Raw genomic sequence first — 15,828 nt, 5'->3', positions numbered from 1 at the left:
ACTTTTGGAAATTGTGGAACTTTCCAAATTGTGTCGGCGCTCTTGATGGCAAGCATATCAGAATAAGGTGTCCTGCACATTCTGGTTCAATGTATTATAATTACAAAAAGTTTTTCTCGATTGTATTACAAGGATTAGCAGATGCGCATTGCCGGTTTATAGCCATCGAAGTCGGTGGTTACGGCAAACAAAGTGATGGTGGTACATTTAGTTCATCACAGCTTCATGAGCGTTTAAAAGCAAATAACTTACATATACCACCTGACTCAAATTTACCAGGAACAAATATTAAGATGCCACATGTATTTCTGGTTGATGAAGCATATCCGCTCTTGATAAATATGCTAAGGCCCTATTCACGTCAAGACTGTAGCCCGGAAAGTGAATATTTCAATTCCCACCTTTCAAGAGCCAGAAAATGCATTGAATGTGCCTTTGGCATCATTAATGCCAAATGGCGCATTCTTTGGAAACCCATAGAAACATCTCCAGAATTTGCCGAAATTATTGTAAAAAGCATTTGTGTACTACATAACGTTATCATAGACCGCGAAGGTAATGAGAGAGCGCTTCAAGAAGCTGAAGAGATGGAACAAATGATCGGTAATGTTAAGCAACTTCAAAGCAAAGTTGTTCTGAAAACAGCAAAACATGTTAGGGATACCTTCCGCAGTTTTGTGTGTGCTAATCGTTTGGCGTAATATACTGATTATGGAAGTACAACTTACGATTGAATAAAAATTTGTAATCGATGTGTCACCTAGCCTTTTTTTTCTATAAATTTCAAGATTAGGAGCCAATAAATAAGAGACAAACACAAAATTCAAGGCCATAAAGTACAAGTACAAACATCCAGAGGAAACAGCTAAATCGAGTCTATTATTTTTAAACATGTTTCTCTTATGTTGAAATTCAAGATTAGGTTCAATTCCCGGGTACAAGTAATGAGGATGGTTTTCACATCCGAAAAAGGAAGAACAAATCACTCACTTGGTACGTTTAAAATCAAAGCCACTTCTTTCCACAGCTTTTCTATTACAACTCGGTTTCGATAGCTACTGTGCTGTTGATTCCACAATGGCAAACGAGAAAAAACGGCGCTGATTAAAGATTCTGTATCGATGTCCATTTTAAATTCAAAGTTTGTTGACGTGCAAGTAAAATGTCAAACTGTTCCAAGCGAGAAACCTGACTGAAGACTGCTCTCCAGCTTTACCAGTCGCTTGTCGCTCTCAGCTCAGTCTCGCTCGGTTTCTACTCTGACTGCATCGCTTTGATTTGCTGCGAGCAGGTTTCTCGCATCTCGCATGCTAATGTCAGTTTCTGCTCCAGCTCAGCTTCTCGCCGCCACTCTGACAGCGGCCTAAGACATGATACAGCTAAATTATACAGGTTTGGCAGAAAGTAAAAATTCCTCCTAAATTAGCGATCTGGACCACTGTGCAGTGTCTCCAAGCCAACAACCGGTTTCACTAGCAAATAAGCGATCGCAGAAGAGGACAGTGTAGCGGTCATGTCATATTCAGCAATATTATTCAAATTTAGTAGATACAGTCTGGCTAGTTTGCGCCAAGAGCCAGGCAACCTATCATCTCTTGCGCAACACCCTAGCAAATACTCCTCTCAGCGAGGGGAAGAAATTAAGTTGCCTGTTGAGATTCTCCTGAAGACGAAACCCATGACGTTCCTTCGCTTGGGATGCATGGATGGAGAGGGACAGATAGAGCCAAAGGTTAGCTGACAGAATAAAATAGCTAGTAAGGTCGTTTATCTCCGAACTTGTCCGAAGAAATTTGCGGGAAGCACGCGTAGTTTGTCCAGTTTAGTTTGTCCAAAGTAATTAATATGACGTGATGGTACTTTTAATTTGTCTAATTCTTTGCTCTCCCGTCCCAATAGCTCAGGCCCAGTTTAAAATTGAGTAGATAGTGCGGTGCGTGCGTAGGAAAGTGGGGGCAGAAGAAATAATAAAAACTATCGCATTTTGGAAGATATTTAGTAAATGCATTTTGATTTAAAATGATACTTAGAATAATATTCTGTAATAAAATTACAGTTTTGAATGTCAATTAGTATGAAATTTAAAAACCTGGTTTAATCCACCTAGTGGTGCAATTGCAATTTCTCATTTATCCAAACTATGATTCATTAGCTGATTTTGTTCAATACAATTGTGGAAATGTCCATTACATTCTTAGTTCTCTTAGCACATATCCCACGATTACCACGAAAGTAGAAAGGGAGACCGGGGCTAGTTTGCAGTGTTTTCAGTTTCCATTTTTTACCGCATTGATGTAGATAGCTCTTGCAAAATAGAATATGCGGCTGTAGCCAACACCCCTGAATTTTATCAAAGTGTTTGTTGCATTGTCTTTGTTTTTATAGACAAAGATGCGTGACGTAGAAAGCCCGCCAATTTAACCCATTATAACCCAGCTATGTTAAAACTTTTGATAATTAATAAAATACTTCGTGAGCCCTAATATTATGCCGAAATAAATATGATAAAAATAAAATAACCACTTTGAAACGTTTTGTTGCGCAAAAAACTAACGTATGAAATTTCATACGCTGGGCTGATAGGGTATCAAAAAATCATTACAGAGAAAATTCGGCTAATATCCTTATATTTAGCATAAAATCGAATAATATCTTCAACCTTTCGAGATCATTCATTTAGCAGCTTTTTGCATGATTTTAACACTTCTCTCCTTTTTCATGCCGTTTCGTCTCATGATTGGTTTGTCGCATCAAACCATCTTTCCCTCAATCTTTGCAATTATTTTAAGAAAAAGAACATTTTCTTACAAGAATTTACATAAAAAATATTCTGGTTAGAGCCAGGCATGATTTGCAACGTATTAAGCATTTGTTAAGCTTGAATGCACTGATTCAACGTTAAAATCAGCTAGAAAGCTATGAATCCCCTCCGGGTTTAAAAGAGGAAATAATTTTGCCTTAGGAAAAAAAACTAGGAGTGGGTAATGTCCGGGACATAACCGCGGTGTTGACGTAGGACTAAACTTGGGCATATCATATGACATTCATGGATAATTTGAGCCAATGCACTTTTTGAATGAATGTTTACTGGAAATTTCATGTCGAATGAGATTGCCACATTCACTGATTTTCTAGGACTTGCAAAAACCTACGGGTTTGTAGATTAATTTGATACACATTTGCTTATATGAATCACTGGTACATGTACAGCAGACTTGACAGGCGCAAACTCAATCCAAGTTATTAAATGGAACTTTCTAATTCAATTCTTTCTCCATTATGTCTTCATCCTAAAAAGAACGGTTTGCAAATAACTATTTTTGGTGATACCAGACGAGAATCCTTTCTAACGATTCGAACCTTGCCCGAATTCGTTTCTGCTGCGTACATACACGAACATTCCCCTTTCGCAGCTCACATCGAATGAGCATTGTATATTGGAATGCGATCTCTTTTATAAACTTCTTAGTGCAGATGGAAGTCCATCCTTTTGTGCGACAAATGGAAATATTTTCATAATTCTTTTTGGTGTGGCTTTCGCTTAGTAGTTTGTAGATTAATTCGATAAACATTTGTTTATATGTGTCACTGATAAAGTACAGCAGACTGGACAGGCGCAAACTCAATGCAAGTTGTTAAATGGAACTTTCTAATTCAATTCTTTCTCCATTATGTTTTCATCCTAAAAAGAACGGTTTGCAAATAACTAATTTTGGTGATACCAGACGAGAATCCTTTCTAACGATTCGAACCTTGCCCGAATTCGTTTCTGCTGCGTACATACACGAACATTCCCCTTTCGCAGGTCACATCGAATGAGCATTGTATATCGCAATGCGATCTCTTTTATAAACTTCTTAGTGCAGATGGAAGTCCATTCTTTAGTGCGACAAATGGAAATATTTTCATCATTCTTTTTGGTGTGGCTTTCGCTTAGTAGTTTGTAGATTAATTCGATAAACATTTGTTTATATGTGTCACTGATAAAGTACAGCAGACTGGACAGGCGCAAACTCAATCCAAGCTATTAAATGGAACTTTCTAATTCAATTCTTTCTCCATTATGTTTTCATCCTAAAAAGAACGGTTTGCAAATAACTATTTTTGGTGATACCAGACGAGAATCCTTTCTAACGATTCGAACCTTGCCCGAATTCGTTTCTGCTGCGTACATACACGAACATTCCCCTTTCGCAGCTCACATCGAATGAGCATTGTACATCGCAATGCGATCTCTTTTATAAACTTCTTAGTGCAGATGGAAATCCATCCTTTTGTGCGACAAATGGAAATATTTTCATCATTCTTTTTGGTGTGGCTTTCGCTTAGTAGTTTGTAGATTAATTCGATAAACATTGGTTTATATGTGTCATTGATAGAGTACAGCAGACTTGACAGGCGCAAACTCAATCCAAGTTATTAAATGGAACTTTCTAATTCAATTCTTTCTCCATTATGTTTTCATCCTAAAAAGAACGGTTTGCAAATAACTATTTTTGGTGATACCAGACGAGAATCCTTTCTAACGATTCGAACCTTGTCCGAATTCGCTTCTGCTGCGTACATACACGAACATTCCCCTTTCGCAGCTCACATCGAATGAGCATTGTATATCGCAATGCGATCTCATTCTTTTTGGTGTGGCTTTCGCTTAGTAGCAGGGTTGCCACATTCACTAATGTTCTTGAAAGATTTGCAAAAACCACCAATCAAAGCAGGCTAATTAATGCTTTTACAAAATCTATCAAAATTTACGGTAAAATTTACGGAATCTACCACACAATTGTTTTGATTATTTCCCAACGAATCGCGCAAAAATCAGTTTGTTCCGTACAGCACAGCGCAAATAATTGACGTTGGAAAACAAATCGGCAACTTCAGCTGCCAAACACTTAGACACGATCGAAGCATTTTTCCGTCATTGTCACTTTTCTGACTCAAATTTTTGTAGGTATTTTCTTGCTTCCGTCCAATTGGTCAGTTTATTAGTTTTATCGTACATTTTTCGGATATTATTATAGAAAATAACTAACCCGATAAGAGGGAAGTTATTTTCCAAAGCACGAAATGGAAATTTCAATTGTAATTCTTCTGAGAACGATTTTGTAGTCCTAATAAGAACCGTTTGTTGTGAATTTTATTTCGCCGTTTCCCGCTCGGCATGATTATTCGCTTGGTATGGATAGCGCACAGATTGGTATCTTCCAACAAACTAACCAGGCAGGCCTCGCTGGCTTCTTAGAGGGCCATTACGGCTGAACTCCGGAAGAGATCGGTTTTGAAATGCTGTGCAATCTCACGGACCAGGCACTGGAAGAGCAGCTTGCGAATAGACCTTTCTCGTCAAAAAATTTTATAAGCTGGAATGCTTCATTTTTTGTCCCCGATTCGTTACTGCATATTGCCGCGATTATTTGGTACCTCTAACTATGGAAAAAATCGAAAATACTGCGAACTGATCATTTAACCCCATATTCTGAATACCTAATTTGCCTTATTTCCCCATATTTTTACACCATTTGGATGAATTTCCTGTGGGGAATACTAAAATAAGGATGCCAGATCTGCATATATATAGAAGTAAATCTGCAGATTTTGCATTTTCTCTGCAGACCCTTTACAGATTAAGAATATTTCGCAAAACCAAGCCAATGCCAGCTTAATTTTAACCAGTCTTCAACGCTTTGATCGTTTAAATATTCACACACTACATACCAGTGTCTAATTTAATGAAGACTTTTGTGATAATCTACAGACTTTTACATTTCCACTGCTGGCTATTTTATAAAAAGACTTGGCATCACTGATGCTAAAATAATCTGCCTGTCAAAAGCATTGTTTTGCTTTGGATGAACGTTTGTGGAAAAGGAAAGGTGGGGACATAATAGGTCCAGTACATGGAATTTGCTCCGGAGCAAAAAATACCTGATCCTTTTCACTCCGATGCTTGCGAAATTAAACATTATGGACAAGTCCGCGGAACAAACAAATTTACATCTCCAAACAATCAGTGAAGCAAGGGCACTACATGTTCTTTTACTTTTCCTTTCACTCATCTATATATTCGTTCGAAGAACCGACAACTGCACTCAACATGCGAAATGTTTTCACCTTTCCATTCTACTTTGATGAACTCTCGTAAAGTGAAATATGAAAACAAAACAAAAACAAAATTCGCGTGAGCTCGATCGTCCGATTTTGGTTTTGTTTAAATTTGTAATGTTATTAGCCTATTATTAGAGAACAGTTAATGCATCCAGTGTGTAAACAGCCGAGCCACCGCCAAAAAGAAACTGAAATATAACAGGCTTCAATTTGTGTTTTTCGACGGTACCGAGGAAATATACGAGTCGAAGAAACTTTTCTAGCTTTCGGAGGGTAAGACGAATGCCAAGTAGAAGACAAAATATGGTCATCCTTTTCCCATTGCAGAATTATTCCAATCGACTTGCAAACGCACTGCCGAGAAAGTAAGAAAAATACGTCCATTTTTGCGCAGATGTTCTGCGAAACAGCACCAACGAGGAACCGATTAAATTGATCAAGCTTGAGGTGAAGACGTCCATTCGGTGTAACAATCGGAACAGACTATGCCCAGGAAGCTCTCAGCAGTATAATCAGCCTTATCAGGAATGACAGACGGCTGTCCTTCGGAAATAGTGACCCAACCAGTACCAGATGCGATGACAGAAACCATTACGAAGGAGGTTCAAAATCTAGGTAAACTGCTAATTAGTGCATTTTGTTTTTGGTATTAAATTCGATCTTCTCAGAACTAGGTGGCTATGTGTTGCAGTACAAAGCGGAGAATAGTTTGAAGATGACCATGGTCGGTTGGCGTGAATCCCAAAGTCTGCGGACGTACTTCGATCAACACGATACGGTCCACAAGTAGTGGTTGTTGGGAGCGGACATGTCGAAATACTGTAACTGAAATATGGAATATCGAAGACTAGACAAAAAACTAAGATTGTGTTGAATTTTCAGAGAAAAATAAGTTTGACGAATGGAAGGAAACTACCGTGAATCAGATGGTTAAGATTCCGTTCTATATATTTTGGAGTTGCCCAACTTGAATATAGGTGTTCCTTATACAACATTAATTTATAGAATGAATACATATTTAGCAAGCATAAACTCATCTAGTATATCGGGCATGTGAGATAGTTTTGTAATTCTGCTGCTGGGTGAATGGGCTATAATAACTCTAGCTATGCAAGAGAGTATACTAACGTGCCCGAATTGCGGGTTCAAGAGAACGTTGCCCATTTGGAGCAATATGCGAGGCTGTAAATTGTTATCGACTGCTACTCGGTTATTTTTATGACGGTCTCGTACAACTAAATCGTTTCCGAAGACAGTGAATCAAATTGATTGACTCTGAGACTGACGACTTTTGTAACTGCCCTAGCTGACAGTATGGAAACTATCGATGCAAATTTTAAGAAGTGTTTGGTTGTACACTGTACAACTGTTCATTAATATTATGTATACATTTTTGTTCACCCAATTTATTGGAATGCTCCGGTATAGAAAATATTTTGGCATTGAAATTTTATGCGTAATAATGCGATATCAGATAACTTCATCCGTTCACACAGGATGTCGGCGGAATTAGCGTCTGTCGATGCACATCTCGGGAGTAAACTTTCCTGATATCGTACGCATCTTCTTCCGGATTTGCGACGTAGCATTTCAGTATCGTCCTGTGCACGATGTAGCTCGGCTTGTATTTTGTATATGTCGATTGCACCTTATTATTAACTTTTGGGTATTGTTTTGTTGATAGTTTAGTCTTCGTATTTATAAAATTCACTAAGGTAAATGTATTGCTAATTTAATTATTTAATTAATAAAATGGTACTTTAAATATTGTTGAAGATGTTTATGAACGGCATATGAACAATGTTCATTGAATATAGTGACTAGATCAGACAAGCATAAATCTAGGAGAATCTCAGGCCACCCCCTTGTCTTTTCAATTTTCATATAGGAAAAGGAAGTTGAAGAGAAATTATGAGACTTCATTATGAGATAGAAAAGATGCATCGGATGGCAGATTTTGGAGATTTGATTGTAATAGACTTTATTTCTCGTATTATGCTTGTGAGGTTAGGTTGCAGTTACGGTTGCGATCAACCATACCAGAGCAAATTAATCGAAAGTACATTTAAAAATAGACTAGGACAAATCAGTCATTTTCTTAGGATTCCCAGGATACTAGAACATTGTCTTATAGCAAGGATGTCAAATCCCCCTACAGGAAAACACTCAGTCAAGTTTTCCGATGGATGCCAAACCAACAATTTTCGTATTGGTATCTATTGCAGTTACCTTCCTTGTTTAGCGTTGTTATTCTTCGATATTCTTTTGGATTTACGATTGATGTTCACCGGCAGTTCCGTGCACAGGTTTCAAAACCGAACTACAAGAAGCTGGAGGAAGTGTAACAGTTCATCCAATGGATTGGTCAATTCCAACCCCGCTGAGAACATCCGACGAACCATGCAACCAGCATATTATCGAATGGGTCTAGCGATATTCATGTGAACTGTACACTGGTTCTTCCGCTGTTACAAGAGTTGCGTACTTCGTTCAAAAGAATTGCGCACGGTTTGGAGACGAATATGCGACCTCAATTTTTACGAAACAATTCCAAAAATGGTCATGTTTGGCAAGCAATCCATTATACATAAAAAATTTCATGGTTAAAATAATTTCGGATTAACCCTCGATCTGCGTACAGCGGCCGAAACGATTACTGTTGGATGCGCGTGGTGTATGCAATTATAGCTATGAGTAGGTTCAGATATTTGGCTATGTAAACATGTTAAGTCCTATTTTTTTAGGAAAACTACACAAATTTGTTTTGTCAGTTCTTTCTAAGAGGATTAAATTTGTTAAATTCGCAGAAAAAGCCAAAAAAATAAAAATTGACAGTTTGAGATTCACTCGATTTGTTTAGAGTCACTAGTGAATATTGTACCGCATTTCACCACCTCATTTTCAGTGTTGCTGATAATATACTCAGTAAATTGAGTTCTACAAGATGACGACACGAATGAACTCATGATGAATGAAGTTCATGTTTGACAATTCTCGGTGGTTTGTTTACTTTGTCAATTGCGTGAGTGCGAGTGCAACGGGTGCTCATCTGTTACATTCGAACTCACGTAACTTCCATGTAAACAAACCACCGAGAATTGTCAAACAAAGTTCATCCGGGTCATTTTGTGGGGTTATGTCGGTTGGTGTAAAACCTAATTATGTTGCAGTGCTGCCGAAACGGATATTTGGTGTCCCACCATTCTTGCTTTGGTGAGAAAGATATTCAACATTCTTGCATTTTTCAATTTTTAAAAAATCATAAAGAATCAAAAAATGGTTTTAAAAATCTCATTTTCTCAAAATTGTTCTTAAAAATGGAAACTCTTTAGATAAAAAATAAGAAAAATGGGGGTTAGGTCTGACAAGAAAGGTCTATTAGTAACTCTGTCCACTTCTGAGAGCGATGAATTTCACGCAGGGCGACGACAGTTCTTGGTTGGCAGCGATAAGGTAGTAGCTATGATTTGGTTGGTAGTCCATATGCAGCTTCTCGTTGAGCAGCACACGTACGTGTGTCCTGCTCTGTGGCTTAGACACGCCTGGCTTTAAGAAAAACTGTGACACCCATATTTATAGGTTCTAGCATTAATGTTGATTCGCATTAAAAGTAGTTTTTGAACTTTTTAAACAAGTTTTATATAGCAAACAAGGTATCAATAGCAAGCGTTGAACGTTTTCCTTTCGATTTATGAAACAATATTAGTAATTCCTTTAGTAGGAGAAAAGTTATTAAGGTTCAAAGTGTGCGTAACGCATTCGTTTTGAAAATTTTGAAATGACACCCAGTATAGTAAAGAAAGACGTAAGTCCTACGTCAAAAGATATCGGTTCGGCCTAGCGTATGAAATTTCATACCTTGAAATACAAGCAGAATTTCCGCAATTGTTTCACCAATTTCTCCCATTTTTTCACACTGAACCACATCTTTCACACCTCTCGTGGCCATTCGTTCTGTATCCGAAACAGGAATTAGTGATTGGCAGCCCTAAGTTTGCGCCGCTAAAACAACAAAAATGATCCATGAAAAATTGAAAAACGATCCATAAAAAAGTTGTTCATGTTCCATGAAACAAAACTGAAAATCCCTAAAACAGTGTGAATGATCCATAAAAAGGGTGATTTAATCCATAGATTATGTAAAATTGAACCATAAAATGGTCGCAAAAGAGCACTAAAATAGTAATAAAGGTGCAATTAAAATCAACCAATGCCCCATAAAATAATGAAAATTTTCCATAAAATGATTCATTTTGCGCCATAAATTAACTGACATTGATCCATGAAATATTAACAATGTGCATTAAAACACGTCGATATGTTCCATAATATCGACAAAAATGTTCCACGGTATTACAAAATGGAGCAATAACATGTTAGAAAAAGTTCCATAAATTAGATGAAAATGTTTGCTAAATATTTTTTCTTGATTCATAAAAGATGTAAAAATGAACATTAGAAATGTTATGTATTGATTCATATATCAAACTTTAAATTATGGTTCATGGATATTTACAAAACTATTCATAAGAAAAGAAAATGTAAAACGATCCATTAATATGTGCTTATGCAACAGAAAAATTAAATTTAATGAATTCGAAATTTTTGCTATTCGAACTAATAATAATGTTTATTATATTTGGTTGTAATGTCAAACTACAACAAACAATACATACATGCAATGCATATATCTACAACAAACAATGCATACATTATAGTTAAACTTAAGCTTCCGTATCCCACTAGTCAGGTAACTGACCTTAGCTAACCTGAAATCATTATGGCAACTCTTTAAACGGCACGGCATCTATGACATTAGCGCGCTGAAAGTTATTAGACCACTCATGCAGGCTGGCATGAGTCGCAAATACCAACTATCTGAAGCGAAAACGGACACTTTATACACGAACACTGACTAATGTGGCTACGCCACATCGCTTTCTAGTGCACTGCCCGACTTCGCTGCCGCTCAGTCGGCTTTTAACTAGCTATAGCCCCTATGTTAAAGTAAACTGGGCAAACGAGAAGACCACAGATTCGCTAGCAATTCCAGTTACGGGTTAATCAATGCCTCGTCCAACGGATCCTTGGCCTCGGATATGCGGCCAAACCGCATCAAACTAGCTTCCAGTATAAGCTCCCTTGTTAAAACAATGTCACTGTTATGAGTATTATTAAGCACAACTTATTTTTTCAGTTTACCATACTTTGGTTAATAATTTTACATTTCCGCTCTCGGATTCGGTTTATTTAGGTTAAAATAAACCGTTTTCGCAAAAATCCGCATTTAAATTGGACCTTTATCACTAAAGTCTCTAAACTAGACAATTACCGATAAAAATATATATAAAGTGATATATTTTGTCCGTTTTCACTTCAGATAGTTGGTATTTGCGACCAATATCAGCCTGTATCAGTGGTCTAATGACTATCAGCGCGCTAATGTCATAGATACCCTGCCGTTTAAAGAGTTGCCCCAATGATTTCAAGTTAGCGAAGGTCAGTTACCTGACTAGTGGGATACGGAAGCTTAAGTTTTTTAACTATAATGTATGCATTGTTTGTGTAGTTTGGAATTTCAACCAAATGTAATATACTTTTTTATTAATTCGAATAGCAAACATTTCGCACATATTAATGGATTACATTTTCTTTTCTTATGGATAGCTTTGTAAATATCCATGAATCATAATTTAACGTTAGATATATGAATTAATACATATCATTTCTAATGTTCATTTTTTACATAAAATAAATAAATAAAAAATAAATAAATAAAACATTTTTGTCGATATTATGGAACATATCGACGTGTTTTAATGTACATTGTTAATATTCTATGGATCAATGTCAGTTAATTTATGGCGCAAAATGTAACATTTATGGAACATTTTCAATATTTTTATAGGGCATTGGTTAATTTCAATTGCTCTTTTATTACTATTTTAGTGCTCTTTTGCGACCATTTTATGGTTCAATTTTACATAACCTATGGATCAAATCGCCCTTTCTTATGGATCATTCACACAGTTTTAAAGATTTTCAGTTTTGTTTTATGGAACATGGACAACTTTTTTATGGATCATTTTACAATTCTTTATGGATTATTTTAAATATTTTATATGCAAAAGTATATTTTCCCATTAGTGATTTAGAAGAGAAATTTAATAATATGCATTGTTCATATTTTGGTTTGAATTTTGTCCAACTTTAACATTCGCAAACACAATGGAATTTTATAGAAAAAATATTATTGAGCATGCACTTTATAAACTATAGGGTATTAATCAACGTTCACAGAAGACCAGAAGTTTGAAAACGCCTTCATTGTATAAAAAGCATGATCCAGAAATGCGTTGTTTTTGCGCTAGGACATAATGGGTTAACCCGGCCCGGGGTAAGTTGGAGGTATGTACGACTGCGCCAGAGAATGGAGATTCAATTATATCAAAGGCTCGTGCTGAATGTTTTTTCAATAAAATTGTATATTAACCGACAATTGCCAATACATTTACCCTGGCATTTTACTTTACATTATATATCACTAGTTTACAAATTTTGGGTTAATTGCATGAAGTTAAGCAAAAAGGTGTTTTCTAAGTCAATTTTGGGTCGCTGAGCATGAAAATCAAATCCATTTTCTTTTTCAAAGAACCGTTTTTGTGATTTTATGAAAAAGGTGTTTTTGAGCACTTTCGATTAACACAAACGACTCACCATTCGAAAGGTATTAATGTGCTCATTCCAAAAATGTGTAACACGTTAGGATAAAATATCAACAATTTAGGGTTAAGAGCAACAAAAGTCAAAAAAGTAGTGCTTGGTAAAATTACTAATTTTTAGTTAATTTTTCATAAAAAAATAAATCAGCAAAAAAAATCTTTTAAAATCTTATGTGATAGAGAAACTTCTCAGGTGAATTTTAAGCCTATGATCACGAAAATCCGACAAAAACTGGTGATGTTATTAAACATCGAGTGAAAAATGCTCAGTTTTTCACATATCTCTTTTGGTCTTAAATAAGATTAGACTAGTTTACAAGAAAAATGAAGTTACGAGAAAAAGTGTTTTCTAGATTAATTTTGGGTCGCTGAATACGAAAATAATACTCTACTTCTCTTTTAAAGAAGTTCAAGTTTAAAAAAAAAGTTTTTCTTTTGCTTCCGCTCTTTTGTTTTTGCTCTATTTTTTACTACAGAAAAATAATTTTTCATATTTTCAGAACCTAATGTGATAGATTTTAACAATTTTAAGGTAATCGCATAAGCTAAGAAGAAAGGTGTTTCCTCAGTTAATTTTGGATCGCTGAAAACGAAAACCAAGTCCATTTTTTTTTAAAGAAACATTTTCAAGATTTCTTTGAAAAAGGTGTTTTGGGCACTATTTTAGTTATTTGTCAATTACCTTGTTCAAATAGGATCCGATCGAAACAGTTCGAAAGGTATTGATATGCCCTTTCCGAAAATGTATAATATGCGTAGATCCAAAGAGAATAGGGAAAGAGACGAATAGTGTGAAGCCAAAAATACCTTATTGAGCAGATCAATCGTGCAATGTAAATAAACATTACTCATGCCTGAGTTGGAGGAGATAAGTATTGTACATCTATTAAAAAAGAAATTTCAATTTTCGTCAGAATTTGGTTCAATCGTGATTGTGAGGTGCATTCTAGAGTATATGTATGAGTAAAAACAAGCTATGGAATTATTTCATCTCTTTGTTTCGAAATGCGCATCGTTTGATAAACAAATCCAACGATCGACATACGGTTTGTTTTCAAAATATAATAGGAGTCATTTAAAGTGCTGCCTGTGGAAGCGGTTGCCAAAATTCTAGTGTTAAAATCATCATAAACGGAGTGTTGCCGTTTTGACTGATTTTCACTCTTCGTCTCTTTCCCTATTCTCTTTGCGTAGATCAAATCTCGACAAACATATGATTACGGCAAAAAAGCCAACTGTCAAAATTCTCTTTGTATGGAAATTTCAGACAAACTGTTACCCGCCAATTACAGATGTTTATAGTAAACAAAAGAAAAACGTTTTCTCTTGCATTAACTGCGTTTAACCAGTAACGGTTTGTCCGGAATTTACATTTATTATGATTACAATCGACCAAAGTAAAAAAAGTCTAATGCTCGACCGTTTTTAAAAAAATGTATATTTCTAGAAAAAAAATTTATAATAAATGAAGGACAGAAGAAAATTCTTTTAGAATCTCATGAAATAAATATTCTTTTTGCATAAATTTTAAGCCAATGGTCACAAAAATTGGATGAAAATGTAGATGGAATGAAGCACTGAGTGAAAATTTTAGCCTTTTATTTTTCGCACAATCATACTTTCGGCTGAAATAATCTTTCTATACTTGATAGTTATTGTTTGTGTTGGGTACTGTCTTCTCGAGCTTGCATCCATCCATCCTGCGGCAATTGAATGCTTCAACAGGCTTCACAGCAGATTTCAATTCACAGAATATTACGTGGCTAGTGCTACGATCCCACTGAGACTCCTTCCCGATAGGGACTCGAATATTTGACGACTGGCTTATGAGACCAGTGCTACACCCTCTAAACCGCCGCACCAGGGCAGGGTCCGCTAAAATCATAAAATTTCCATTTCACTCAATGTGCCATAGCATCAACATTTTCCATCCGATGTTAGTGATATTAGGCTTAAAATTAACGTAAACATATTATCTGTCATCACAGATTCTAAAAAGTCCGAAAGAAGAATTTGTTTTTCGGTAAAAAAAATCATTTAAAAATGAGTAACTTTTAAAAATGGTCAAAAATGCACTTTTTTAAAACTTTGGTCGCTTGCAGCACTAACAATTTTACGTATGATCGACACATATTATATGTTTTTGGAAAGGGCATCCCGGCACCTTTCAACCTGCATATTTACTAAATTAATTGAATGCTCTTGACACGAAATATTGACTAAAAACTACAAAAAGTGCTAGAAAACGAGTTTTTTGAGAAAATCACAAAATCGCTTTTTTGAACAAAAAAATGAATATTGTTTTCGTGTTCAGCGACCCAAAATTAGTCTAAAAAATACTTTTTCTGGAAGCTTCATTTTTCTTGTAAACTAGTGATATTCAAAAGAATATTTTCGAAAATATTCAGGCGATTGGCCGAAGTAAATATCCCCTACATTGACGAGATACACAAAGTTTTACTTTGGAGTGAATTCCAAAAATAAAAATATTTGATGACTATATTTGCACTGTAAATAGTAGCGCCAACATGCCCCGCGTGGGTCACCACCAACTTACTCTAACCGCATATTTTACAAAAAACTATTTAAAATATAACTTTAATTCATGTATAGATTTAATCAGGCATTGTAATTCTCTCTCACTCACGCGAGAAGAAGCTAATCCGAGGTCCCTCTTTTCCGAGATAAGATGAGTCGCAAAATTCTCCTTCTTCACAAATAGCGCGAGAATCATTTTCCAGATAAAATTTATTTGATTTTTTTCCTTCTCACCGGAGAAGGTGATAATATTTTAATATTGTAGAAATCACACTTTGTCAAAATATACAATTTCAAATTGTACTTCAAAGAAAATCTCCAAAGTACGATATACTTGTTCTTTCGTGTTTTGGAATAACAACAGCAAGGCAGCGAGCACAAAAAGGCTCGAAAACACAATATCGCCCACATATTTTACAAAACAAAATGTTTTTACCTTTCTCATGTAAAGAAAGCCTATGCA

At 35.8% G+C, this 15,828-nt stretch overlaps 1 long non-coding RNA gene and 1 pseudogene across 1 annotated transcript; one reads left to right on the top strand and one right to left on the bottom strand.

Moving 5' to 3' along the window:
- LOC131675939 (uncharacterized) overlaps positions 1-1,129 on the bottom strand; it is a 53,372-nt pseudogene extending 52,243 nt beyond the window's left edge.
- A 5,002-nt stretch (positions 1,130-6,131) lies between these two features.
- Positions 6,132-7,137, top strand: LOC131689589 (uncharacterized). The gene is made up of 4 exons (XR_009305431.1): positions 6,132-6,378; positions 6,433-6,720; positions 6,774-6,926; positions 6,988-7,137. It is a non-coding gene; the product is annotated as an uncharacterized LOC131689589 (long non-coding RNA).
- The last annotated feature ends 8,691 nt before the right edge of the window (positions 7,138-15,828 follow it).

This window comes from Topomyia yanbarensis, chromosome 1, assembly GCF_030247195.1.
Source record: "Topomyia yanbarensis strain Yona2022 chromosome 1, ASM3024719v1, whole genome shotgun sequence".
Taxonomy (NCBI): Eukaryota; Metazoa; Arthropoda; class Insecta; order Diptera; family Culicidae; genus Topomyia; species Topomyia yanbarensis.
This window is presented reverse-complemented; position numbering and strand designations above follow the sequence as displayed.